This window comes from Rattus norvegicus, chromosome 9 (genome assembly GCF_036323735.1).
Source record: "Rattus norvegicus strain BN/NHsdMcwi chromosome 9, GRCr8, whole genome shotgun sequence".
NCBI classification, from domain to species: domain Eukaryota; kingdom Metazoa; phylum Chordata; class Mammalia; order Rodentia; family Muridae; genus Rattus; species Rattus norvegicus.
Genome location: NC_086027.1, coordinates 7,284,265 through 7,299,393, shown reverse-complemented (window position 1 = coordinate 7,299,393; position 15,129 = coordinate 7,284,265). Strand labels below are relative to the sequence as shown.

The following is a 15,129-nucleotide window of genomic DNA, read 5'->3' as shown; positions in this document are numbered from 1 at the left end:
GTCTGTGTTTTTCTCGGAGGTGTGTTTCCTGTAGGCAGCAGAATGCAGGGTCCTCGTTGCGTATCCAGTTTGTTAATCTATGTCTTTTTATTGGGGAGTTGAGGCCATTGATGTTGAGAGATATTAAGGAATAGTGATTATTTCTTCCTGTTACATTCATATTTGGATGTGAGGTTATGTTGTTGTGCTTTTCTTCTCTTTGTTTTGTTGCCAAGACGATTAGTTTCTTGCTTCTTCTAGGGTGTAGCTTGCCTCCTTATGTTGGGCTTTACCATTTATTACCCTTTATAGTGCTGGATTTGTATAAAGATATTGTTTAAATTTGGTTTTGTCATGGAATATCTTGCTTTCTCCATCTATGTTAATTGAGAGTTTTGCAGGATACAGTAACCTGGGCTGGCATTTGTGTTCTCTTAGGGTCTGTATGACATCTGTTCAGGATCTTCTGGCTTTCATAGTTTCTGGAGAAAAGTCTGGTGTGATTCTGATAGGTCTGCCTTTATATGTTACTTGACCTTTTCCCCTTACTGCTTTTAATATTCTTTCTTTATTTTGTGTGTTTGGTGTTTTGACTATTATGTGACGGGAGGTGTTTCTTTTCTGGTCCAATCTATTTGGAGTTCTGTAGGCTTCTTTTATGCCTATGGGTATCTCTTTTTTTAGGTTAGGGAAGATTTCTTCTATGATTTTGTTGAAGATATTTACTGTTCCTTTGAGCTGGGAGTCTTCACTCTCTTCTATACCTATTATCCTTAGATTTTATCTTCTCATTCAGTCCTGGATTCCCTGTATGTTTTGGACCAGTAGCTTTTTCCGCTTTACATTATCTTTGACAGTTGAGTCGATGATTTCTATGGAATCTTCTGCTCCTGAGATTCTCTCTTCTATCTCTTTTATTCTGTTGGTGAAGCTTGTATCTACGGCTCCTTGTCTCTTCTTTTGGTTTTCTATATCTGGGGATGTTTCTATGTGTTCTTTCTTGTTTGCTTCTATTTCCATTTTTAATTCCTTCAACTGTTTGATTGTGTTTTCCTGGAATTCTTTCAGGGATTTTTGTGATTCCTCTCTTTAGGCTTCTACTTGTTTATTTATGTTTTCCTGTGTTTCTCTAAGGGAGTTCTTCACGTCTTTCTTGAAGTCCTCCAGCATCATGATCAAATATGATTTTGAAACTAGATCTTGCTTTTCTGGTGTGTTTGCATATTCCGTGTTTGTTTTGGTGGGAGAATTGGGCTCTGATGATGACATGTATTCTTCATTTCTGTTGCTTGGATTCCTGCGCTTGCCTCTCGCCATCAGATTATCTCTAGTGTTACTTTGTTCTGCTCTTTCTGACAGTGGCTAGACTGTCCTATAAACCTGTGTATCAGGAGTGCTGTAGACCTGTTTTCCCTTTTTTCTTTCAGCCAGTTATGGGAACAGAGTGTTCTGATTTCGGACGTGTAGTTTTTCCTATCTACAGGTCTTCAGCTATTCCTGTGCCCTGTGTCTTGAGTCCACCAGGCACGTCGCTTGGAGCAGGAAGGTTTGTCTTACCTGTGGTCCTGAGGCTCAAGTTTGCTAATGGGGTGTTGCTTATGAGCTCCCCGGGGGGACAGCAACCAGGATTATCTGCACAGCCCTTTCCGGGAGCTTCCATGCACCAGGGTTCCAGATGGCGTTTGTTTTTTCCTCTGGAATCAGTAATGTGAGCAGAGTGTAGTCTCCTCAGGTTTCCCACGCGTGTCTGCCTTTCTGAAGATTTAGCTCTCCCTCCCATGAGATTTGGGTGCGGAGAACTGTTTATCTGGTCGGTCCCTTCAGGTTCTGGTGGTGTCTCAGAGGCAGGGGACCTGCTGCTCCTGTGCGCTTATTTCCAGGAACCCAGAGGCCATATACAGTTTTCTCTTGTGCCAGGGATATGGGCAGGTGTGCGCACTGTTGGTGGTCTCTTCCGCTCTGCAGTCTCAGGAATGCCCACCTGTCCAGGCGGTGAGCTCTCGCTCCCATGGGGTTTGGGAGCAGTGAGCTGGTGGGGGCCCAGAATGGAATTCTTAAAGTACTGTGATAAAGCATATACAACATGAAAATGACTCTTAAGTATCATAAGTGGATGGCTCAGTGGCATTAATAATATTCCTGCTGTTCTATGTCTACCATCACCTTCCATCTCGTGAAAACATTTTACTTTTCTAGATGGAAGCTAGGAGCCCACTACTGCTAAATCTCAGTGCCAGGCTACCACTATTTTCCTTTTTATCTCCTTAAACTCTAGATGCTTTAGAGTAAGTTCATTTTGTCTTCTTGTGAATAGCTATTTTATTTAGTTGAATATTCTTAAGGATCGGCTGTATTGTGGCATGCCATCAGATTTTCTTCCCAATTAATGCTAACTTTTATTGCATGCCTGCTTGTAGTGTGGTTTGTTTATCCATTTCCTTGTCCACGGGAACTTGGAGTGCCTCCTTTCAACTATTGTACTATAAACAATGCACAATACCTAAGCTTCTACATTCATATTTTTGGGTTCATAACTCAATGCAGATATGCAAAATAGTATGTTCTCATTTTTGAGAAATTGTCATAGAACTTTCCTACAGTGGCTGTATCATTTAAGAAGTCTACCAGTAGTATATAGTACTCTCTAATCACTGACATGTATCTCCCTTAAATCTCCATCCCAATAGATTTGTTTTGCTTTTCCTTCATGACTAATAATGAATATCTTCTCATGTACTTACAGTCTACTTTATGTCTTTTTTTCAGAGAGAGACACATTGTTCCACTGTTTGTGGTTGGTTGCTATACCTAGAAACTTACAAATATATGAATAGGAGGGATGAATGATCTTCTAATACTCAAGAGTAAGTGGCTATTGTAGTTTCAAAGCACATCTACCACTGCTGCTCAGAGGCATAGCAAGGTAATGTTCAGTGACTGCTACAGTAGTGAGTACCACTATTATATTTATTATAAGCAACTCGTTTTTAGTTCTTATATAATTTGAAGCCTAGAACATTAGAGGGAAAGAATATTTATGGAAAGTGTAACCGTGAATAATTGCTAGTAATTGTGTAAAGAAAACTACAGTGAATGAGAGAAACAAAAACTGTCCAGGCTGGCCAGACCAAATATCAGGATGACAGGTTCCCAGAGAAAGTTGAGTTCTCTGGAATGGATGCAGTGCTTTTAGAAAATGAAGACCCGGTTTTACTTGAAAACATTTCCAATATAAGCAGCAGCTATAGTTGTAGTATAGCAGAGAGGGTGTACTTCCCATAAAACTCTGAGATGTGATATAGTCAGCTTCAGCAGAGGAAGATAGAGTATTGCCATCTCCCCTTCCTTTCTTTTCTTTTAAGGTAAGAGTAGATAGGGTCTCTACATATCACAGGATTGCCCATAGCTCCCTCTGTAGCCTTGAATGTACAATCCTCCTGCTCCAGTCTCCTTGGTTCTGAAGTGGCAAGTGTAAGCTCACTCACTTAGTTTGGAGCACTGACATTTCTAACATACCTTCCATGTTAGGTCCTTCCCTTTTAATTCACATCACAGGTTTAGCATAAGTAATAATCATTCCTCTAAATATAAGAAGGCTTACAAGATTCTAAATCAATGGTTTGATAAAGACCTCAGCTAGTATCTGTCTACTAATCTCATAAAACTTCTTTAAAAATTGCTTCTAAGTTACAAGTGTGCGTGAAATTTAAGATGTTCATGCAATAAGTCCATATTCACAAAGAAAACTAATACAGAAATTGTTATTACTTAATGTATTTTTGTCCTTTTCTTTTTTTTTTTCTTTGAGCCTGTAGAAATAGAGTTTTAAAAAGGTTACTCATTGTCAGAATCAGGATGTGCAGTGCCGGACGTGCCTGAGGGAGAGCCAGAGATAGGACTTGCCAAACCAGCTACCAGTTCCAAGGACACTGATCATCCGTAGCCACCCCCTCCCCTTCCTTCACTCCCCAGAAGTGAGTCATCTCCCTGAGTGAGATGAGCCACCCTACCCGAGCTGCTGAGCTGCTAGATAGCATGTACTCCTTGCTGTTGTAATTTCGAGCCGAAAGTAAGTGTGCACCATTTGAAATGACCAATCATGTGTAACCACGCAAATGTCCCTAACCTCCCCTATATAAACCCCCGAGTTTGGAAGCTCGGGGTCGATTCCTCTGTCTCCTGTGTGAGATACGTATCGACCCAGGATCCCGCTAATAGGGATCTCGTTAATAAAAGCTACCTCTTGCTGTTACATCAAGACCGGCTACTCGTGATTCCTGGTGGCACCCCACCCCATGATTGGAGCGAGAGACGAGGCTCCCCGTTCAGGGGTACGCTCTTTCAAGCCAATTGTTAAGATATAATTGCCCACCTAAACATACAAATCCCAGTACCATCCATCCCTTAGGAACATTAGTAACAACCTGTAAATACACAGAGCGAGATCTTTACATCAGTGTCCATTGTCCTGCCAGCGAGTGTCTCTCTCTCGCTCCCTTCTCCTTTCTGTTCCAGTCTCCTCCTCTTCCTTCAAACTTCTCTCCCACCCATCCTTCCTTCTCCTCCAATGACAGGCCTCCTTCTATCCTGTACCTACCCCTCACCTGTATTTTACAAATTCAATGGGGAGAAGTTTCTAGTGAAGTCACCTGATTCCTGAGTACTTGACTAGGCAGCTGTCCTTGGGGCAGTGGAGTTAGCATCAAAATACAGATAACTCCAGGGCAAACCAGAACATTTCCCCCTTTTTGTCCAGTTAAAAAGCCTTTTCACTTATATATAAATTGAGTACAATTATTACCATTCTAAAATTTATAAAGCATATGATATACTCAACACCCAGTCCATCACTTTTTTAGTTAAACAGAACATTTAGTTATCCATTCCATCTTAAGAAAGGCTTAAAATGTATATTATATCTTGGCTAGCTTGTATACTATCTGATAACTATCCAATAAAATATGTATTTTCAGAGTTAAACAGCCTGATAGGCTATGAGACTGTAATCAGTCTTCAACCCTGCCAGAAATCTTTGAATGACCAAATATCTATTAAGATAGGAAGCCTAACATGGCTTCCAGAACTACGAGGTTGTAGAGACAAATCTCCACTAGCACATTCCCCTATTAGCAACATGTGAGTGCAAGTCTGCAAGTCTACAGTGTCCTTTTCAAATATAAATTTTGGTATTCAGTATAACAGTTCCCAAACACATTCTCATTTTGAACTCCAGTAGAACTTTGGTGGTGGATATGGGAGTCCTCAAAGTATATTGATGATGCAGTTCCCTCTACCAGCTCATAGACAAAAGGGAATAGATTTCAAGGCCTTTAGAAGCTGAGAGTAAATTGGAGGCAACAGCCTCAGTCCTTCACCTGCACAACAGAACAGAAGGCTGATGTTCAGCAGATGAACTGAGGTGGGATGTTTTCCCCAAGCCTCTTGGTGTGCAGACCTTCATTTCACCTAGCTGCTGTAATCTGCTCAAACTTCTGACCAAAAACAGTTAAAACAATCAGTAGGGTATGATGGCAAGCAATATGAGGGAAGCTAGCAGAAAGAGTGTGACTTTGAGGCCAGTCTAAGTTACAGTAATACTGTTTCAAAGCACTAAACCTGTGAGTCTGGAATGCCATGCAACCAAGGGAGCCATCCAGAGCAAGAGTAAGGTTGATGTGTCGAAGCCTTGAAAATCTCATCCTGATACCAGCAGGAGTAGGATTGTTTTCCTCCTTGCTCTGGGTGTGCATTCCCTGTGCACATAATCCCTATGATCCCCATTTTTGCCACCCTTGAGGTAGTCATGGCAAAATTACAGATTATCCTTCCTCTTTCCCTGTAAGGATATGTTCAGGAATCAAATAGTCCTCCACAGGTAAATGAACATTCCAAACATATGAACACCAGCCAGTAATATACCCTCAGTATGAAAACTCCTACCTACTCACCGAGGTATATATAGCCCTTAATAAGCCCAATAAGAGAGAGCTATTTCACTGAAAACCATCACTAAAGAAGGCTATTTATCCCTTTGCATTCACTCCAACTGACACCCTGTGAAATCCACCTACCAGAATAAACTTTGTTCTTTTCAGTCCTGCTCAGTGCACAATGGTACCTGGATACCTCAAGGGCAGAAGCAGACCTAGGCTGGCACAAAACAAAATAAGAATAAAGGAAAAAGTTTGAGTTAATTAATTCATCCTTTGTTTTCCTAAACAAAATTGCAAGTATGCTTCTGCCTCTGCCTCTGCCTCTGCCTCTGCCTCTGCCTCTGCCTCTGCCTCTGCCTCTGCCTCTGCCTCTGCCTCTGCCTTTTTCTCTACCTCTGCCTCTGCCTCTGCCTCTGCCTCTGCCTCTGCCTCTACCTCTGCCTCCAAAATGCTGCGATTCCAGATACGTACTACCACATCTTGTTGCATCATTTTAAACTGCTCAATTTGTGAGCAAGAGCAAACTATTTGCATAAACTAATATTGGAAAAGCATTGGTGGATATGATGGACTGAACTGTGTGCCTCCACATTCACATGTTGAGCTCTAATCTTCTTACTTTTAAATGTGTCAGTTTGAGACAGGGCCCTGAAGGTGTCATAAAGTTGAGATGAGGCTCCAATTCTATAATACTAGGGTTCTTCTTAGAAGAGATTTAGACATACAGAGAAATACCAAGGGATGTACACAGGGAACAACATGTGTGGACATAGTAAAAGAAGGCCCCCTGCAAACAGAGGAAAAGGCCTTGAGAAACCATACTGACAGACACCTTGATCTGGGACTTTTTTGTAGGAATTTTTTTTAAAACTGAGCAGAATAGCATGATCAGTTAAAGCTCAGAGACCTGCTGTTTCATTGAACATTGGAAAATAAAGAAAATTATGCATTTCTCTTAGTGTTTCTTTGTTACTTGACCAAACAAGTAACTGAATTTAAATAAGTTTAAAATTATGACCTGGAGGTAAGGACTGAAAATCTTCAGTTGACAGAGACCAGCTCATTAATAGAGTCTGTGTGGTATAAAGGTAGATTTGAGGGCTGAGTGAGGCCATGGAAGTATGTACAGTGAGTCAGGTGGGGGCTGATGTGTAGTTCTGTAGTAAAGGTTTGCCCAGTGTGCACCATGCCCAGCTTGACAATGTTGGGGAGGAATAGAGGTTTCTGAATGCCTTATCTTACAGTGATACAAAAGCCACAGACACCCAGCTGAAATCAGATTCTCAAGTTTGAATGTGTTCCCAGAATTGGAGTTGATGTGTGCACAAACCTCACTTCTGCTGCTGAGCAGAAGCAGAGATCACAGGGGAAGAACTGAAAGCAGCTTCCTGTGCTACTGAGCACCAGTGCCTCGCAGACTGGGTACATCAAATACTGAGAATGACACTTTCTACTTCTGATAACCTCATAGAAGGTCAAGGAGCACACAGGTAGAAATACACCTGCCATCTGACAGCCCACAGCATGCAGGCTAGAAGAGAAAAAGAGTGCTTCCTTGGGCTTCTACTTATAGGTGGTCTCAGCTGTGGTCACTGCTATTTTTAGAGTAAGGCAGATAGACACACAGACTTTCCCAGGCAGGCTCCTTTTCGTCCTCTGAGGCCAGGTCCCTGTGGCCTCCTTTGTGAAACAATCTCTAGTCTTTTCCATAGAGTTAACCTTTCATCTTGTTTTCTGAGACAGGTCCTCACACTGTCCTCCAGACACGATTTGAAATCATAACTGTCCTCCACCCTCAGCTGCAAGAGGATCTAACTTTACATGAGAACTTCCCAGATCTTATGCCACAGTGCTATGGTTACTTGCTTATATAAGTAACTTCCCTAAGCAGGAGACCTGGTCCAGTTCCTTTTATAGGCCTAGCTTGAATGGTGTCCACAGACTTAGACGAAAGAGGGTCCAGTGTGGTGAAGAAATAGTCATAGCCAGAGCAGTGTAGATGGCTGACAGGAGGGGAGTCTTTGTGAGGGAAAAGTACAGTATGCACAAAGAGATGGTATTGTGGAAAGGTGTCTGCATGAATTTCTAAGTTGAACACAGCCAATGTTAGCTTCAGATTTTTTTTATTATTATTTTTCTTAGGTTTCTTAAGACTTAGGATCTTTCTGACTTGAGTTACACCACTTACACATTAGCACCTGTATGTCTGAGAACTAAGAACATACACCAACAAGTTATGCCAAATGTTTTAGATAAGCTGTGTTCTTACCTTCAAACTCTAGTTGTCAGCAATCTAAAAGCTGGACTGCCCAGTGTTCGGTGAGTATAAAGGTACATTTAGAGGAAGGAAGAAAGTATGTCTGGTATATGGCAAGCACAGAGGCTCAAATTCTACTATGCCAAATGTACCCAACCTTTAGCAATCAATCTCAAATGCTCTGCAATCAACGAGATCAGCTAGAGCTTTAATCAACAGAGTCAGGACTACAAGAAACAAACTTTGGCATCTGGCCAATGAGGAAGTAAGTCTCACTGTTTAGTGATCACTGGTCTATAAATCTCCACTACCTTAAGTACTTTCAGACTCAAGGCTGTTTAGAGAAATGCACAGAGGCAAACACACTGCTCCTCCCTCTCTAAGACCACCTGGTTCCCCACTATGTGCAGGCCCTGGCTTTGTTGCAAAGTTTCCATGCTACTTGGTCTTCTTCCTCTCTACTCTGATAGAGTTTAAACTGGGAAAAACAAGAGTATAGCCATGCTTATGTTCAAAACGAAAAATAACTCAAAAGCTGACACATTCAGCCTTTTGCTCAAAGCACCCTGTGCCTAGATGAGTGCAGCCCTTATAAAGTTACTCAAACCTGGCACATGAGGCTTACATACATGACCTCATTTACCTTTTAAGACTCGTGATGCTAAGGTGTGCCAAACTAAAAAAATTATTAACCACCAGGATTCACTAAGTAAACTAATTCCCAATCTCCCCTTGACTGTGATAAAAAGAAGCTTAAAACCTGAGTGAGTTTAAAAAGACATTTCAAAACACGAGTCTAAAGAATCTTTGTTTTTCTTCTACCACAAGAGCTAGTCTTAGTTACTTGGGTCCTGTTCTGTTGGCAAGTAAACAGACTTGGGTTCAGTAATGGAGAAACTAAAATACTGGCTACATGGTCTCAGGTACCCAGTGGGACCTTCTTAGAGATTTCTGTTCTATATCTATAAAATGTGAGTCATGCTAATTACCTCCAATCAGTACTGTTAGATTAAAAACATGGAACCAGGGCTCTGAGGTTGAAGTGGGTGGGTAGGAGAGGGAGCATGCTCATAGAAGCAGGGGGAGGAGGTATGGGAGAGAGGGAAAGGGGATAACCTTTGGAATGTAAATACATAAAATATCCAAGAAAAATAAAATTTAAAAAGAAATAGAGAGAGAAAGACAGACCCAACACAGACTAAATAGTTACAAATGCTGGCTTTTTCCCTTTCTTTCCAGAATATATTCATTGATACACACATATGAAGAAAGGACAGAACAAAAGTCTAGATGAAGAAACTATGTATATATTTATTTATACTCACATCATCCCATGATATATATATATATATATATATATACATACATACATATATATATATATATATATATACACATACATACATACTTGCATGAAGAAAGCAAATTATGTTCCTTGATGTTGTTCTTGGCTACCTCAGATCAAACTGAGCTTACTAGATATCTTCTGGCAACTTCCAAACTTGCTTTAGCCAGGAAATTAAAGCTTAACTCATCTTTTGATACTGTAATTCCTCCATGGCTGATATGTCTTCTACCACCTCCTTTCTAAAAGAGGTTTTCTTTGTTGACTCGCAAGTCACAATTGCCCTGTAGCAGAAGTCCCTGTGTCCTAGTAACTGTGTGGAGATGTCCTACACTGCATGCAACTATTTTCACACTCAAAGTGTCACTTTAGACTCTTTATCCCATATCAGAGTGATATCATTAATTGAACAGCTATGTATTGAGGGTGAATGTAAAGGAGATAAATCAATAGGTTCTAACAACCTGGCATATGTATTTAGTGAGCATTGATTACAACTGATTCCTTCATGGTCACAGTGATGAACTAAAGTGACACTCACCCCTCCAACAGCTCTATTTACTTCCTCTACCACACAACAAACTGTGGGCCACCAACCAGACGCCAATAAATGAGAGAACGGAAATGGTATACAGCTTTCGACAGTTGAAACAAGCAGCTAGAATCCAGGGGAAAAGATGGTAAAAGTCCTCAAATATTCAGTCACTCCTGACAGCCCATTGATCAAGTAAGGGGCCTCTAGAAAAGAAAATCTGTAAATATTTATAACCATAACTGCACTAAACACAATTTCATAAAACAAATACTGTCTATTAGATCTAAATCTACAGATTAATCACCACAATGACATTGGATGACTTTAGTACCCAATTATCAAAAACTGAGAGGTTGTCCAGACTCAAACTAAACAGAGAAACATTGGAACTGAATGAAATCATAACGCAAAAGGACAAAATATATCTTATAGCACATCTACCTAAACATTAAAATTATACTTTCTCCTCAACGAGACAAAGAAATCTCTCCAATATTCACCATATATTAGAACAAAAAGCAACTTTCAACAAACACAGGAAAATTGAAATAACTTCCTGCATTCTATCTGAACACAATGAAATATTACAGCTTTGAATGCTTAATGAAAAACTAATCCAGACATCAGTAATCAATAACGTAATGATACATCCAAAAGACTTGAGCAAACCAAACCCCAAACCAGTAGATGAAAAGAGGTCAAAAGTTAATGAAATGGAAGCAAAAAAGTTTCCAAAGAATCCATTAAATTAAAAGTTATATTTGAATATATTTTGGCAAACTCTATGTTAATCTAAGAAAAGTAAAAAAACTCACAAATAGAAAGCCCTGAATGAAAGCCTAAGTGCATGTGTGTTTTTACAGACCCAAATAATAAAATGAGAAATGAAAAAGGAAATATTATAACATATAAATGTAATTAAGAAAATTATAAGAACCTATTTTAAAAGTCTCTTTTCCACTAATCTGAAATGTCTGAAAGAAACAGATGAATTTCTAGAAACACTTGACATATCAAAATTAAACCAATAAAAAACAAGTGAGCTAAACAGATCCATAAATTAGTGATGAGACTGAAGAAAATAATAAAAATAATATATGTCCCAAATAACCAGTGCCAAAGATCAGATGGACTCACTGCAGAATTTTAGCACAAGTTCAGAGAAGAACTATCCAATTGCTATGGAAACGACTCCACAAAATAGAAAAAGAGTGTATGAGCCAGCAGATATAGAGGACAGCTATAAAATGTTGACTTCTGGAAATGAAACAGCTGGTGCAAGAATCAGAGCTGATGTGGTTACCTGTATAACACCTGTACAAGATCATCAAGCCAATTAATTACCCTGTAGTAGAAAGTCCTGTGTCCTGGTGTCTCTTTGGGGATGTCATACACTGCATGCAACTATTTCACACTTGAAATGGCTTACAAGAATTGGTAAATCCAATCACAGGACCCATGCCCTCTTCTGGCTTCTGTGGACACAGGTAAAGCACTCAAACATAAAAGAAAATTACTCTAAACAACTTCTTTTAAAGAAAAATAACATTTTTCTTGTTAGCCAACATCATTTGAAATTTGCCCTTGTCAATTGAAGAGCCAACAATCCCATTCATCTTTCAAAATGTGTAATCTATTTTCTTACATTTTCGGTTGTTAGCCTAGCCTTTAATGGCTGAGCCATCTCTTCAGCCTAACAGCATATTTTCTATTCAGTGTTTAATGGCATTTCATTTAAAGGACTAAGTAAAGTCAGTGCTATATGCTATCTTTAATTACTTACAGTTAGTGTTTAAGCACAAGCAGTATGGGTCTGTAAGATGTTAAGCAGAACAGATGCACCGTCTTCCTTTTCTGACAGTCTCTTCTGAAGATCCTCCTTCAGACTAGTAAATTCCCTGATCCAAGGTTAACTGGCAGCACAGGAATCCACCCACTTTGACCCCATCCTGGAGACACAAGAACATCTTGGCATGAATGCTGTGGCTTTCTTCAGGAAATCACTCCTCAGTGTTGCCATATTGTATTATGATTAATAAGTTTACTTTTGATAGTATTGGCCACATATATGTTTTAAATCAGGGTTGGACTTTTGTCCTCTAGAGGAAAGAGCATGCAGGCTGAATTAATTCTCAATGTGGGAGGAAAGTGACAGAAACATTCTTCTTGAGGGCCTCTGTTCAAGGGAAGGAGAACAGTGCACTGCACTTATGTCTTTTGAGACTTTAGGGGGATATTGGTGATGGCTAGTAGCTTCTGGAAACATGTTCTAGTTAGAAAGCCAAAAGGTTCTATGAACAGGTAATAGGAGGCTTTGAATTCTATAAAAAGATGGAAAGAAATACTGATATTGTTCTAGTAACTAGTGATGATGGCCATTTACTCATTAAATATTGGTTGATTACTAGGAACTGTATCAGACATGGAGGAGTGTGCAAAGAAAGAAGTGTTAAAAATCTTAAGATTTTTAAAACTTGGTACTGCATGTGTTGTTACTGCTCTCAAAATCTTAATAGAAATGGCCCAAAACTCCTGGGTTGAGTATATAGCCCTATCTCCTGCTTCTCTAAAAGACAGTGGAATTCTGGAGACAGGTAAGATAAAAGAATGTGCAATAGGACAATGTGCTCCCTTGGTTCTGTCCATTCAGATGCACTTACTGGCTGGTAAACATGGTTATCCTGAAAACCTTCAGTGGTGGCACCCTCTACATAGCAGGGTTTTAGTTTGATTTCTCTTCCTATTACAAAATAGCCTAGACTAGGTAATTTATCAAGAAGTGAAGAATAGAGAACCCTGTGCCCTCTGAGGCAGAGGTATCACACAGAGAAGAACAGGAAATATTCTAGTTCTTACCTTATGTATTCTCACCCAATCCTATTTACTTTTCAAGGACCCTTCTAAATAGGATTCATGCATGAATGTGGGATGATTGTTTCTAGCACATGGTTTTGTGGTACACTTTAATCTTAATAATAAAGACCAGATGTATATCTTTTGCAGCAGCATATGAAAAATATGTTATGATTTACTGATCAATCATATGGTAACTTTGCAAAGTTGTCTATTTACTGTGAAATCAGTCACATCACACTAAGTAGTTAGGCATGACTGTATTCAAATAAAACATTATTTACAAATAGAGATAGTGAACTGTTTTTTCCCCATTCTAGTATACAGAATAAAGAGGAAAGTCCTGTACTAGAAACAACACCCCATCCCTTCAGTAAATATTTCCTTACCCACACCTTGGAATCTCTGTGACTCTTTTCCCTGTTACATTCTCCTTCAGCCATCATCTGAAGGCCTTGGTTTTACTGTCTTTTCCCTACTTGTCTTTTCCTTTTGTGGACAAAGATCATTTAGCTGAGGCTATGTAGTTTAGCCTGGCCTTGAACTCCTCCTATGCTTCCACTTCCTAAAAGCTGGAAGTGTGTTCTACCACATTTTCATTACTTATTTTTTTATAAAAACGTCATTTGGGTGTAGTTTGGACATCATATAAATAATGCATTTAAATTGTACCATTTAATTAGCCTAAGAACTTTCCTGCTAAATATACTGTCATTGTTTCCCACAGATTTGGTATGTCATATTTTCATTCAGTTCTAAAGCTTTTTTACTTCCTTCTTGGATTCTGTTTTGAACCAGTTTTTATACATGAGATTGTATAATTTTTGATATATCTATTGTTGATATCCATATTTAATACATGGTAGTCTGATGGCATAGGCATAATGTTTTGTGCATTGTATAAAGATTAGCCTTGTATTATTCAAATGTTGATTTCTCTGCTCCCGTAACTTCTTGTAATCCAGACATGGCGTTGTAATGCTTATTCCAATATCTCCTGTCTCGCTGTTATATACATTTTGCTCCCCATTTATTCTCTGATTTGTCAATGAAAACTGATCAGCAAATGGCTGAGCAGGGGAGAGAACAGGGGTGGACTTCCGATTCCAGTGAGTGGAAAGGAGTAAATAAAGGGGTTAAAGAAACGTCAACACAAAGAGAGAGTCCGAGAAATACCTGGAAAAGTGCCCAGAGCAGAGAGAGCCAAATCAATACTAAAATGCAAGTATCTTGGGAATCTTCCCTGAGAGGTAGCCAGATTAGCTTAGAGGATTAGATTGATTAATAACTACTCAGATATTGTTCTGTAAAGCTTATCAAATAAACCTTATAGTCTCTGTCTCATGTATTTGGAAGATAACCAAGATAAACAAGAAACTGTTAATTATAAAATTGCATTAACAAGATGAGATGTCAGATGTTATTTCAATTTTCCTATGTTCATGAAGACTTACTTTTTCTCCTAGTACTGTGTTTAGTTTTGGAGAAAATGTCATTAACTGCCAAAATAAAATTTAATGTTTAATGATTGGGTAAAACATTGTAAGAGTTCCATTAGCTCCATTCAATGTATGATGTAATTAACTCCAGAGTTTTTCTGTTTAGCTTTTGTCAGGGTGACCTGCTTATTGGTTAGAAGTAGGTCCTGAAGTCACTATACCTGTGTGATGCTCGACATATAATTTTGGATAGGGTAGTGTTTGTATTATGAAAGGGGGTGCCCTTACATTTGGTACAGAAATGTTTAAAACTGTAACATCCTGTTGGTAGTTTTTTCCTTTAATGAGTATTTAGCTTCCTCCCTTATATCTTCTAATTAGTTTTTGTTGGAAGTATATTTGTCAGATATCAAGTAGTTAGCCTGCTTGCTTCTTGTCCTCATTCCCTTGAGTACATTTCTCTATTCTTTAACTCTAAGATGGTACCTGTCCTTGATGGACAAGTGTGCTTCTTCCAGGGAGCAGGATCCTGCTTTCTAATCAAATCTCTTATTCTGTATCTTTTTATTAAGAAATTAAAAATATTAACAGTTATTATTAAGGAGTATTTATTAATTCCTGTTGTTTTTGTGTTCCTGACTCACTTTTTAATCATCTTTTGCCTACGTGTTTTGGGATTATTTACTCATTGTGCCTTCTTTTGGTCTATAACTAATGCCGTGTGTAGAAATGAATTGGTGGAGAGAAATTGCTGATATTTGTCCCTACTGTGAAATGTTTTTTCTTTA

General features: G+C 39.1%; 1 protein-coding gene across 4 annotated transcripts in view; it reads right to left on the bottom strand.

Moving 5' to 3' along the window:
* The window catches only part of LOC134480324 (sulfotransferase 1C2A-like), a 30,997-nt gene extending 19,060 nt beyond the window's left edge, over positions 1-11,937 (bottom strand). The window contains exons 1-2 of one of the 4 annotated variants that reach the window (XM_063267861.1): positions 11,833-11,937; positions 1,537-2,041 (exon numbers count right to left, since the gene is read on the bottom strand). The gene's annotated coding sequence lies outside the window, so the exon portion shown is untranslated. Of the gene's footprint in view, positions 1-1,536; positions 2,042-6,050; positions 6,255-11,832 lie in introns of those variants that run through there. The other 3 variants (XM_063267860.1, XM_063267862.1, XM_063267859.1) reach the window with 3 other exon arrangements.
* Positions 11,938-15,129: the final 3,192 nt, after the last annotated feature.